A 12,458-nucleotide genomic window follows, 5' to 3' on the forward strand; every position below is an offset into this window, starting at 1 on the left:
TCCCTCTTATTTAGGGTCATATTTTGACCTTTATTTTAATTAATAACTATAAGTTATATATAGCAAAAATAATATCATTGGAAACTATGTTTGAAGACAAATCCAACTATATAATTTTTTATGACATATAATTACATTTTAATAGTTAAATTTATGGTCTAACTTTGATACAAAATATAAAGGAGACCAATAAACCAGGATGGATGTAGTACTACTATATTATTTTGCATAAAAATAATAATTTAGACTAATGTCATATGCATAACGCTGATATAAGTTACTACTTCCAAGTGTGACCAGCCTGGCGTGACCTGAAGAGCTGGAATCACCCCTACATGGCCCACGATAGCTCTGCTTTTTTTTAAGGGTCACGATAGCTCTGTTTTGATTCCAATCGTTTTCCGTGATTGAGCTACGTGATCAAAAAAACGAATGCACACGGTGCTTTTATTACGGATATTACGAGCTTTGTAGAGATAGATGCGCCGTCTCTTCGTGGAGTAGTGCAACCTTTTCGGTTTATCTTCCCAGAGCTCCCATCAGTATTAAATTAGTCTCATCAGTTGTTTGGCGTTGCCTCTCGTCGGCAAGTGTATCTCTTCAGCTCCCTTCATTTGCGATGACGGAGACCGGTGATGACCTGGGCAGCGCCGTGATGGGCATCGACCTCGGGACGGCGTGGTCGTGCGTCGGCGTGTGCCGGCAGGGCCGCGTGGAGATGGTAACCAACGAACACGGCGGCCGGACAACGCCGTCATTCGTCGCGTTTACCGACACGGAGAGGCTCGTCGGTGACGCGGCCAAGAACCAGGCCGCCCGGAACCCCGCCAACACCATCTTCGGTGAGTGCACACGATCTCTTTTTCTGTTTTGAACATTGTCTCGGCTTCTCGAATGGCTAACCGGTTCTGTGTGCTAGGTACCAAGCGATTGATGGGAAGGAGATTCGGCGACGCGTCCGTGCAGGCCGACACGAGGCTGTGGCCGTTCAAGGTCATCGCCGGCCGCCGCGACAAGCCAATGATCGCGGCGAGCTACAAGCGCAAGCCGAAGCTAGTTGCCGCTGAGGAGATCGGCTCGATGCTCGTCGCGAAGATGAAGGGGGACGCCGAGGCCTACCTCGGCGCCCCCGTCACGGACGCCGTGGTCACGGCCCCCGTGTCGTTCGACATCCTGCAGCGCCGCGCAACCAAGGACGCCTTCGCCGTCGCGGGGCTGAACGTCATCGGCGTCGTCCACGAGCCCGTGGCCGCGGCCATCGCCTACGGCCTCCACGAAAGCACGGAGGCGAAAAACGTGCTCGTCTTCGACCTTGGAGGTGGTACCACCAGCGTGGCGCTCCTCGCGGTTGCGGCGAGCAAGATCACGGTCCTGGAACCGCCGGTGAGCCCCAACTCGGCGGTGAGGATTTCGACAGCCGCATGGTGGAGTACTTGGTCGACCAGTTCAAGACAGAGTACAAAAAAGATGTCAGTGGCAACGCGAGGGCTCTGGTGAGGCTGAGAACAGCCTGCGAGCACGCGAAGAGGACGCTCTCGTCGGCGACCTGGGCTGCCATCGAGATCGACTGTTTGCTCGACGGCATCGACTTCCGCACGGCCATCACCCGCGATCAGTTCGAGGACCTCAACTTAGACCTGTTCTGCAAGTGCTTGGACCCCATCAAAAAGTGCCTCAGCGACGCAAAGATCCGGAGGAGCGATGTGCACGACGTCTTCCTCGTCGGCGGGTCCACTCGAATCCCCCGCGTGCGGCGTATGCTTCAGGACTTGTTCGACGGGAAAGAGTTCTGCCCAGACATCATTCCCGAGGAGGCGGTGGCCCGTGGAGCTGCCATCCTGAGCGCCATGGCCAGCCGCGTGCCCGCCGGTGACTTGCTGGACCTGTTCCTGCTGGACGCCACGCCGCACTCGCTCGGCGTGGAAGCGTCCGGAGATGGCATCATGACCGTGATCGTCCCAAAGAACACCACCATTCCTATCAGGAGGGAGCAGATCGTTTCCCTCCAGCCCCATCAGAAGAGAAGTGTCGTTATCTCGGTGTTTCAAGGGGAGAACGCCACTGCAAGGAAGAACAGGTTGCTCGGAGAGCTCAAGCTTTCGGTTGTCCATCATGGTGATGGAGCGCACACCGGAGCCAAGCGCCAGATTTCAGTGTGCTTCGACATCGATGCCGACGGCGTCCTGACAGTGTATGCGACAGACAAGGCGACCAAGCGTAGGCACCAGATGAGGTTCATGGACAAAGGGCAGCTAAGCAGCGAGGAGATCGCGAGGATGGCCGAGGAGGCAGCGGAGTACATGGCAGAAGACGCGGAGAAGAGGGAGAGGGCGGAAGCAAAGAATCTGCTCGAAGAATACTTGTACCAGATGCGCCGTGCAATTGAGGTTGAGAGGAAGAAGGTGGACGATGCGCTCTCTACCGTGGAACTGATGATTCAGCAGGTGCTCGACGACCAGGTTTCCAGCGCCAGAAAGTTCCTAGACGATTTGGAAGGGCTTAAGAAGTCAGCGAAGCATACAATTGTAGGAGAGCAGGGTCATGCGTAATGCTCATCTTACTGCCGCTCGTCTTAACTTGTCTGCTATTAAAGGGGATGAAACGTCGTGATGGTTCGACCACCTCATTCGATATCCTCTGCTCCCCTCCTGTGATCCCACTCTTCCCCGCACGATAAGAGCATCTCCAGCCACGTCCCCAGAAAAGCCTTCCCAGGCGATTTTTTTGTGCCGACACTGAAAAATCGGCCCAGTCACGCCCCAGGAGCCCGATTTTCGCCGGCCTGGCCGAATTTAGCACCGGCGGATCCAGGCCGAACCCGGCGCGCTGGGAGGCGCCGGGACAAGCGGTTTTGGCGCCAAAAAGCCGCGGGACCGCCGCGTCAGCGACACCGTGCGTCGTCTTCCCCGAACGCCTCGGTTTCCTGCGGGGAATCAATGGCAAGGCTACCGCCCGTCAGCATTACCATTGATTCCTCACGGGCGGCGCATCATGGGACGGCGCGCCGACGCCTCCCCTCCCTCGCACGCGTACACATGGGGTGGCGCCGCTATATAAGCCGGTGACCTCCCTCGTCTCTGGCCACACCAGCCACACCAGCCCTAGCCTGCCCTCTACCTCTCTCGAGAGCCGTCGTCGAGCCCTCCCTCTCTCGAGCGCCGCCGTCGAGCCCTCCCTCTCCCTCCCTCCCTCTCCCGATGGCCGAGCGATTCCCCGGAGATGAGGCCGCAGCCTCCGTGAACAGGAGTCTTGGCTCCTGTTCCAGGCGAACATCCCGGCGCCGCTGGACATGCGCGCCGGGCCAACGGGGTGGAGACTCAGCAACGGGGGAGTGCCCATTCCCCCGTTGCCCGATGCCGTGGCGAAACCGGGCTACTTCGCCGACGAGGTCGTCATCGTGCGCGCCTCCCTCACTGATGCCCAGCTCGTCCTCCCCGAGTACGCCGTCGACAACATAGCGGTGTGGATGGCGTACTTCCAGTGCCTGCAGCAGCAGAGGATGGTGTCCACCAACTGCGCGTCGGTGGTGGCCGGCCTGAAGAACAGCGAGGACGCCACCTGTGGTGGGGTGTCCCCGGCCGCACCCTCTAGGGCGTTCCGACGAACCTCGAGGGCAGCAACGACCCGCTGTTGGCGTACCCCCCGGCGAGGGCGGCCGCCACGGCCACGGCCCACCGCCGACGCGACGGGCAATGGTTGCCCAGGAGGTTTGGCGCCTCCTCTTCTGTTGGGGAACGTAGCAGGATTTTAAAATTTTTCTACGCATCACCAAGATCAATCTATGGAGTCATCTAGCAACGAGGGAGAGAGGAGTGCATCTACATACCCTTGTAGATCGCGCGCGAAAGCGTTCAAGAGAACGGGGTTGATGAAGTCGTACTCGACGTGATCCAAATCACCGATGACCTAGTGCCGAACGGACGGCACCTCCGCGTTCAACACACGTACGGTTGGGAAAACGTCTCCTCCAACTTGATCCAGCAAGTGGAAGTAGAGGTTGATAAAGATCCAGCAGCACGACGGCGTGGTGGTGGATGCAGCAGGATCCTGGCAGGGTTTCACCAAGCGCAAGCGGGGAGGAGAGGTGTTACGGAGGGAGAGGGAGGCGCCAAGAGCAAGGGGTGCGGCTGCCCTCCCTCCCCCCTCTTTATATAGGGGCCTTGGGGGGCGCCGGCCCTAGGAGATGAATCTCCAAGGGGGCGGCGGCCAAGGGGTGGCTTCCCCCCCAAGCCAAGTGGGGGGCGCCCCCACCCCCAGGGTTTCCCAACCCTAGGCGCAGGGGAGGCCCAAGGGGGGGTGCACCAGCCCACTAGGGGCTGGTTCCCCTCCCAATTCAGCCCATGGGGCCCTCCGGGATAGGTGACCCCATCCGGTGGACCCCCGGGACCCTTCCGGTGGTCCCGGTACAATACCGGCGACCCTTGAAACCTTTCCGATGGTCGAAATTGGACTTCCTATATATAAATCTTTACCTCCGGACCATTCCGGAACTCCTCGTAACGTCCGGGATCTCATCCGGGACTCCGAACAACTTTCGGGTTACTGCATACTAATATCTCTACAACCCCGGTGTCACCGAACCTTAAGTGTGTAGACCCTACGGGTTCGGGAGACATGCAGACATGACCGAGACGACTCTCCGGTCAATAACCAACAGCGGGATCTGGATACCCATGTTGGCTCCCACATGCTCCTTGATGATTTCATCGGATGAACCACGATGTCGAGGATTCAATCAATCCGTATACAATTCCCTTTCTCAATCGGTACGTTACTTGCCCGAGACTCGATCGTCGGTATCCCAATACCTCGTTCAATCTCGTTACCGGCAAGTCACTTTACGCGTGCTGTAATGCATGATCCCGTGATCAACCACTTAGTCACATTGAGCTCATTATGATGATGCATTACCGAGTGGGCCCAGAGATACCCTCCGTCATATGGAGTGACAAATCTCAGTCTCGATTCGTGCCAACCCAACAGATACTTTCAGAGATACCTGTAGTGTACCTTTATAGTCACCCAGTTACGTTGTGACGTTTGGCACACCCAAGGCACTCCTACGGTATCCGGGAGTTGCACAATCTCATGGTCTAAGGAAATAATACTTGACATTCGGAAAAGCTACAGCAAACGAACTACACGATCTTTGAGTTATGCTTAGGATTGGGTCTTGTCCATCACATCATTCTCCTAATGATGTGATCCCGTTATCAATGACATCCAATGTCCATAGTCAGGAAACCATGACTATCTTTTGATCAACGGGCTAGTCAACTAGAGGCTCACTAGGGACGTGTTGTGGTCTATGTATTCACACATGTATTACGATTTCCGGATAACACAATTATAACATGAACAGTAGACAATTATCATGAACAAAGAAATATAATAATAACCATTTTATTATTGCCTCTAGGGCATATTTCCAACAGTCTCTCACTTGCACTAGAGTCAATAGTCTAGTTACATTGTGATGAATCGAACACCCATGCAGTTCTGGTGTTGATCAAGTTTTGCTCTAGGGAGAGGTTTAGTCAACGGATCTACCACATTCAGGTCCGTATGTACTTTACAAATCTCCATGTCTCCATTTTGAACGCTTTCACGAATGGAGTTGAAGCGACGCTTGATATGCCTGGTCTTCCTGTGAAACCTGGGCTCCTTGGCAAGGGCAATAGCTCCAGTGTTGTCACAGAAGAGAGTCATCGGGCCCGACGCATTGGGTATGACTCCTAGGTCGGTAATGAACTCCTTCACCCAGACTGCTTCTTGTGCTACCTCCGAGGCTGCCATATACTCCGCTTCACATGTAGATCCCGCCACAACGCTTTGCTTGCAACTGCACCAGCTTACTGCCCCACCATTCAAAATATACACGTATCCGGTTTGTGACTTAGAGTCATCCAGATCTGTGTCGAAGCTAGCATCGATGTAACCCTTTACGACGAGCTCTTCGTCACCTCCATAAACGAGAAACATATCCTTAGTCCTCTTCAGGTACTTCAGGATATTCTTGACCGCTGTCCAGTGTTCCATGCCGGGATTACTTTGGTACCTTCCTACCAAACTTACGGCAAGGTTTACATCAGGTCTGGTACACAGCATAGCATACATGATAGACCCTATGGCCGAGGCATAGGGGACGACACTCATCTTTTCTCTATCTTCTGCCATGGTCGCATTGAGCCGTGCTCAATCTCGTACCTTGCAATACAGGCAAGAACCCCTTCTTTGACTGATCCATTTTGAACTTCTTCAATATCTTGTCAAGGTACATACTCTGTGAAAGACCAATGAGGCGTCTCGATCTATCTCTATAGATCTTGATGCCTAATATATAAGCAGCTTCTCCAAGGTCCTTCATTGAAAAACATTTGTTCAAGTAGGCCTTTATGCTTTCCAAGAATTCTATATCATTTCCCATCAACAGTATGTCATCCACATACAATATGAAAAATGCTACAGAGCTCCCACTCACTTTCTTGTAAATGCAGGCTTCTCCATAAGTCTGCGTAAACCCAAACGCTTTGATCATCTCATCAAAACGAATGTTCCAACTTCGAGATGCTTGCACCAGCCCATAAATCGAGCATTGGAGCTTGCACACCTTGTCAGCATTCTTAGGATCGACAAAACCTTCCGGCTGCATCATATACAATTCTTCCTTAAGGAAACCATTAAGGAATGCCGTTTTGACGTCCATTTGCCATATCTCATAATCATAGAATGCGGCAATTGCTAACATGATTCGGACGGACTTCAGCTTCGCTACGGGTGAGAAAGTCTCATCGTAGTCAACCCCTTGAACTTGTCGATAACCCTTAGCGACAAGCCGAGCTTTATAGATGGTTACGTTACCATCCGCGTCTGTCTTCTTCTTAAAGATCCATTTATTTTCTATGGCTCGTCGATCATCGGGCAAGTCAGTCAAAGTCCATACTTCGTTTTCATACATGGATCCTATCTCGAATTTCATGGCTTCCAGCCATTTGTCGGAATCTGGGCCCGCCATCGCTTCTTCATAGTTTGAAGGTTCATCGTTGTCTAACAACATGATTTCCAAGACAGGGTTGCCGTACCACTCTGGTGCGGAATGTGTCCTTGTGGACCTACGAAGTTCAGTAGCAACTTGATCTGAAGTTTCATGATCATCATCATCAACTTCCTCTCTAGTCGGTGCAGGCACCTCAGGAACATTTTCTTGAGCTGCGCCACTAACCGGTTCAAGAGGTAATACTTCATCAAGTTCTACTTTCCTCCCACTTATTTCTTTCGAGAGAAACTCTTTCTCTAGAAAGGACCCATTCTTGGCAACAAAGATCTTGCCTTTGGATCTGAGGTAGAAGATATACCCAATAGTTTCTTTAGGGTATCCTATGAAGACGCATTTTTCCGATTTGGGTTCGAGCTTTTCAGGTTGAAGTTTCTTGACATAAGCATCGCATCCCCAAACTTTTAGAAACGACAGCTTAGGTTTCTTCCCAAACCATAATTCATACGGTGTCGTCTCAACGGATTTCGACGGAGCCCTATTTAAAGTGAATGCGGCAGTCTCTAAAGCATAGCCCCAAAATGACAGCGGTAAATCGGTAAGAGACATCATAGATCGCACCATATCTAATAGAGTGCGATTACGATGTTCGGACACACCATTACGCTGAGGTGTTCCAGGCGGCATGAGTTGTGAAACTATTCCACATTTTCTTAAGTGTGTGCCAAATTCGTGACTCAAGTATTCTCCCCCACGATCTGATCGCAAGAACTTGATTTTCCTGTCACGTTGATTCTCAACCTCACTCTGAAATTCCTTGAACTTTTCAAAGGTCTTAGACTTGTGTTTCATTAAGTAGACATACCCATATCTACTCAAGTCATCAGTGAGGGTGAGAACATAACGATAGCCACCGCGAGCCTCAACACTCATTGGACCGCACACATCAGTATGTATGATTTCCAATAAGTTGGTTGCTCGCTCCATTGTTCCTGAGAACGGAGTCTTGGTCATTTTACCCATGAGGCATGATTCGCACGTGTCAAATGATTCGTAATCAAGAGACTCTAAAAGTCCATCTGCATGGAGTTTCTTCATGCGTTTGACACCTATGTGACCAAGGCGGCAGTGCCACAAGTATGTGGGACTATCATTATCAACCTTACATTTTTTGGTATTCACACTGTGAATATGTGTAACATTACGCTCGAGATTCATTAAGAATAAACCATTCACCAACGGAGCATGACCATAAAACATATCTCTCATATAAATAGAACAACCATTATTCTCGGATTTAAATGTAGCCATCTCGAATTAAACGAGATCCTGATACAATGTTCATGCTCAAAGCTGGCACTAAATAACAATTATTGAGGTTTAAAACTAATCCCGTAGGTAAATGTCGAGGCAGCGTGCCGACGGCGATCACATCGACCTTGGAACCATTCCCGACGCGCATCGTCACCTCGTCCTTCGCCGCCTCCGTTTATTCCGCAGCTCCTGCTTTGAGTTACAAATGTGAGCAACCGCACCGGTATCAAATACCCAGGAGCTACTATGAGTACTGGTAAGGTACACATCAATTACATGTATATCACATATACCTTTAGTGTTGCCGGCCTTCTTGTCCGCTAAGTATTTGGGGCAGTTCCGCTTCCAGTGACCACTTCCCTTACAATAAAAACACTCAGTCTCGGGCTTGGGTCCATTCTTTGGCTTCTTCCCGCCAGCTTGCTTACCGGGCGCGGCAACTCCCTTGCCATCCTTCTTGAAGTTCTTTTTACCCTTGCCTTTCTTGAACTTAGTGGTTTTATTCACCATCAACACTTGATGTTCCTTTTTGATTTCCACCTCCGCTGATTTCAGCATTGAATATACCTCAGGAATGGTCTTTTCCATCCCCTGCATATTGAAGTTCATCACAAAGCTCTTGTAGCTCGGTGGAAGCGACTGAAGAATTTTGTCAATGACCGCGTCATCCGGGAGATTAACTCCCAGCTGAGTCAAGCGGTTATGTAACCCAGACATTTTGAGTATGTGCTCATTGACAGAACTATTTTCCTCCATCTTACAGCTGAAGAACTTGTCGGAGACTTCATATCTCTCGACCCGGGCATGAGCTTGGAAAACCATTTTCAGCTCTTCGAACATCTCATATGCTCCGTGTCTCTCAAAACGCTTTTGGAACCCCGGTTTTAAGCTGTAAAGCATGCCTCACTGAATGAGGGAGTAATCATCAGCACGTGACTGCCAAGCGTTCATAACGTCTTGGTTCTCTGGGACAGGTGCGTTACCTAGCGGTGCTTCTAGGACATAATCTTTCTTGGCTGCTATGAGGATGATCCTCAGGTTCCGGACCCAGTCCGTATAGTTGCTGCCATCGTCTTTCAGCTTGGTATTCTCTAGGAACGCGTTGAAGTTGAGGACAACGTGGGCCATTTGATCTACAAGACATATTTTAAAGATTTTAGACTAAGTTCATGATAATTAAGTTCATCTAATCAAATTATTCAATGAACTCCCACTCAGATAGACATCCCTCCAGTCATCTAAGTGAAACATGATCCGAGTTAACTAGGTCGTGTCCGATCATCACGTGAGACGGACTAGTCAACATCGGTGAACATCTTCATGTTGATCGTATCTTCTATACGACTCATGATCGACCTTTCGGTCTTCTGTGTTCCGAGGCCATGTATGTACATGCTAGGCTCGTCAAGTCAACCTAAGTGTATTGCGTGTGTAAACCTGGCTTACACCCGTTGTATTCGAACGTTAGAATCTATCACACTCGATCATCACGTGGTGCTTCGAAACAACGAACCTTCGCAACGGTGCACAGTTAGGGGGAACACTTTCTTGAAATTATTACAAGGGATCATCTTATTTAAGCTACCGTCGTTCTAAGCAAATAAGATGTAAAACATGATAAACATCACATGCAATCAAATAGTGACATGATATGGCCAATATCATTTGCTCCTTTTGATCTCCATCTTCGGGGCTCCATGATCATCGTTGTCACCGGCATGACACCATGATCTCCATCATCATGATCTCCATCATCATGTCTTCTTGAAGTTGTCTCGTCATCTATTACTTCTACTACTATGGCTAACGCTTTAGCAATAAAGTAAAGTAACTACATGATGTTTATGTTGACACGCAGGTCATAAATAAATAAAGACAACTCCTATGGCTCGTGCCGGTTGTCATACTCATCGACATGCAAGTCGTGATTCCTATTACAAGAACATGATCAATCTCATACATCATATATATCATTCATCACATCCTTTTGGCCATATCACATCACATGGCACATGCTGCAAAAACAAGTTAGACGTCCTCTAATTGTTGTTGCAAGTTTTTACGTGGCTGCTATAGATTTCTAGCAAGAACGTTTCTTACCTACGCCAAAACCACAACGTGATATGCCAATTTCTATTTACCCTTCATAAGGACCCTTTTCATCAAATCCGATCCGACTAAAGTGGGAGAGACAGACACCCGCCAGCCACCTTATGCAACTAGTGCATGTCAATCGGTGGAATCAGTCTCACGTAAGCGTACGTGGAAGGTCGGTCCGGGCCGCTTCATCCCACAATGTCGCCGAATCAAGATAAGACTAGTAACGGCAAGATAATTGACAATATTGACGCCCACAACTGCTTTGTGTTCTACTCGTGCATAGAAACTACGCATAGACCTAGCTCTGATATCACTATTGGGGAACGTAGCAGAATTTTTAAAAAAATTCTACGCATCACCAAGATCAATCTATGGAGTCATCTAGCAACGAGGGAGAGAGGAGTGCATCTACATACCCTTGTAGATCGCGCGCGGAAGCGTTCAAGAGAACGGGGTTGATGGAGTCGTACTCGACGTGATCCAAATCACCGATGACCTAGTGTCGAACGGACGGCACCTCCGCGTTCAACACACGTACGGTTGGGAAGACGTCTCCTCCAACTTGATCTAGCAAGGGGGAAGGAGAGGTTGATGAAGATCCAGCAGCACGACGACGTGGTGGTGGATGCAGCAGGATCCTGGCAGGGCTTCGCCAAGCGCAAGCGGGGAGGAGAGGTGTTACGGAGGGAGAGGGAGGCGCCAAGTGTTGGGTTTCGTAGTAATTTCAAAAATTTCCTACGCACATGCAAGATCATGTGATGCATAGCAACGAGAGGGGAGAGTGTTGTCTACGTACCCACGCAGACCGACTGCGGAAGCATTGACGCAACGTAGAGGAAGTAGTCGTACGTCTTCCCGATCCGACCGATCAAGCACCGAAACTACGGCACCTCCAAGTTCGAGCACACGTTCAGCTCAATGACGATCCCCGGACTCCGATCCAGCAAAGTGTCGGGGAAGAGTTCCGTCAGCACGACGGCGTGGTGATGATCTTGATGTACTACAGCAGCAGGGTTTCGCCTAAACTCCGCTACAGTATTATCGAGGACTATGGTGGCTGGGGGCACCGCACACGGCTAAGGAATAGATCACGTGGATCAACTTGTGTGTCTCTGGGGTGCCTCTGCCTCAGTATATAAAGGACTAGAGGGGGGAGGCTGGCCGGCCAGGCTTGGCGCGCCAGAAGAGTCCTACTCCCTCTGGGAGTAGGATTCCCCCCCCCCCAATCCTAATTGGAATAGGATTCGCGGAGGGGGAAAAGAGAGAGGGGGGCCGGCCACCTCTCCTAGTCCTAATAGGACTAGGGGAGGGAGGGTGGCGCGCAGCCCACCTTTGGGCAGCCCCTTCTCTTTTCCACTAAGGCCCATAAAGGCCCATATACCTCCCGGGGGGTTCCGGTAACCTCCCGGTACTCCGGTAAAATCCCGATTTCACCCGGAACACTTCCGATATCCAAACATAGGCTTCCAATATATCAATCTTTATGTCTCGACCATTTCGAGACTCCTCGTCATGTCCGTGATCACATCCGGGACTCCGAACAACCTTCGGTACATCAAAATGCATAAACTCATAATATAACTGTCATCGTAACCTTAAGCGTGCGGACCCTACGGGTTCGAGAACAATGTAGACATGACCGAGACACGTCTCCGGTCAATAACCAATAGCGGGACCTGGATGCCCATATTGGCTCCTACATATTCTACGAAGATCTTTATCGGTCAGACCGCATAACAACATACGTCGTTCCTTTTGTCATCGGTATGTTACTTGCCCGAGATTCGATCGTCGGTATCCAATACCTAGTTCAATCTCGTTACCGGCAAGTCTCTTTACTCGTTCCGTAATACATCATCTCGCAACTAACTTATTAGTTGCAATGCTTGCAAGGCTTATGTGATGTGCATTACCGAGAAGGCCCAGAGATACCTCTCCGACAATCGGAGTGACAAATCATAATCTCGAAATACGCCAACCCAACATCTACCTTTGGAGACACCTGTAATGCTCCTTTATAATCACCCAGTTACGTTGTGACGTTTGGTAG

At 50.3% G+C, this 12,458-nt stretch overlaps 1 pseudogene; it reads left to right on the top strand.

Annotated features, from left to right (window-relative positions):
* Nucleotides 1–500: 500 nt before the first annotated feature.
* Nucleotides 501–2,671, top strand: LOC125548537 (annotated as a pseudogene).
* The last annotated feature ends 9,787 nt before the right edge of the window (nt 2,672–12,458 follow it).

Source organism: Triticum urartu, chromosome 3 (genome assembly GCF_003073215.2).
Source record: "Triticum urartu cultivar G1812 chromosome 3, Tu2.1, whole genome shotgun sequence".
NCBI lineage: Eukaryota > Viridiplantae > Streptophyta > Magnoliopsida > Poales > Poaceae > Triticum > Triticum urartu.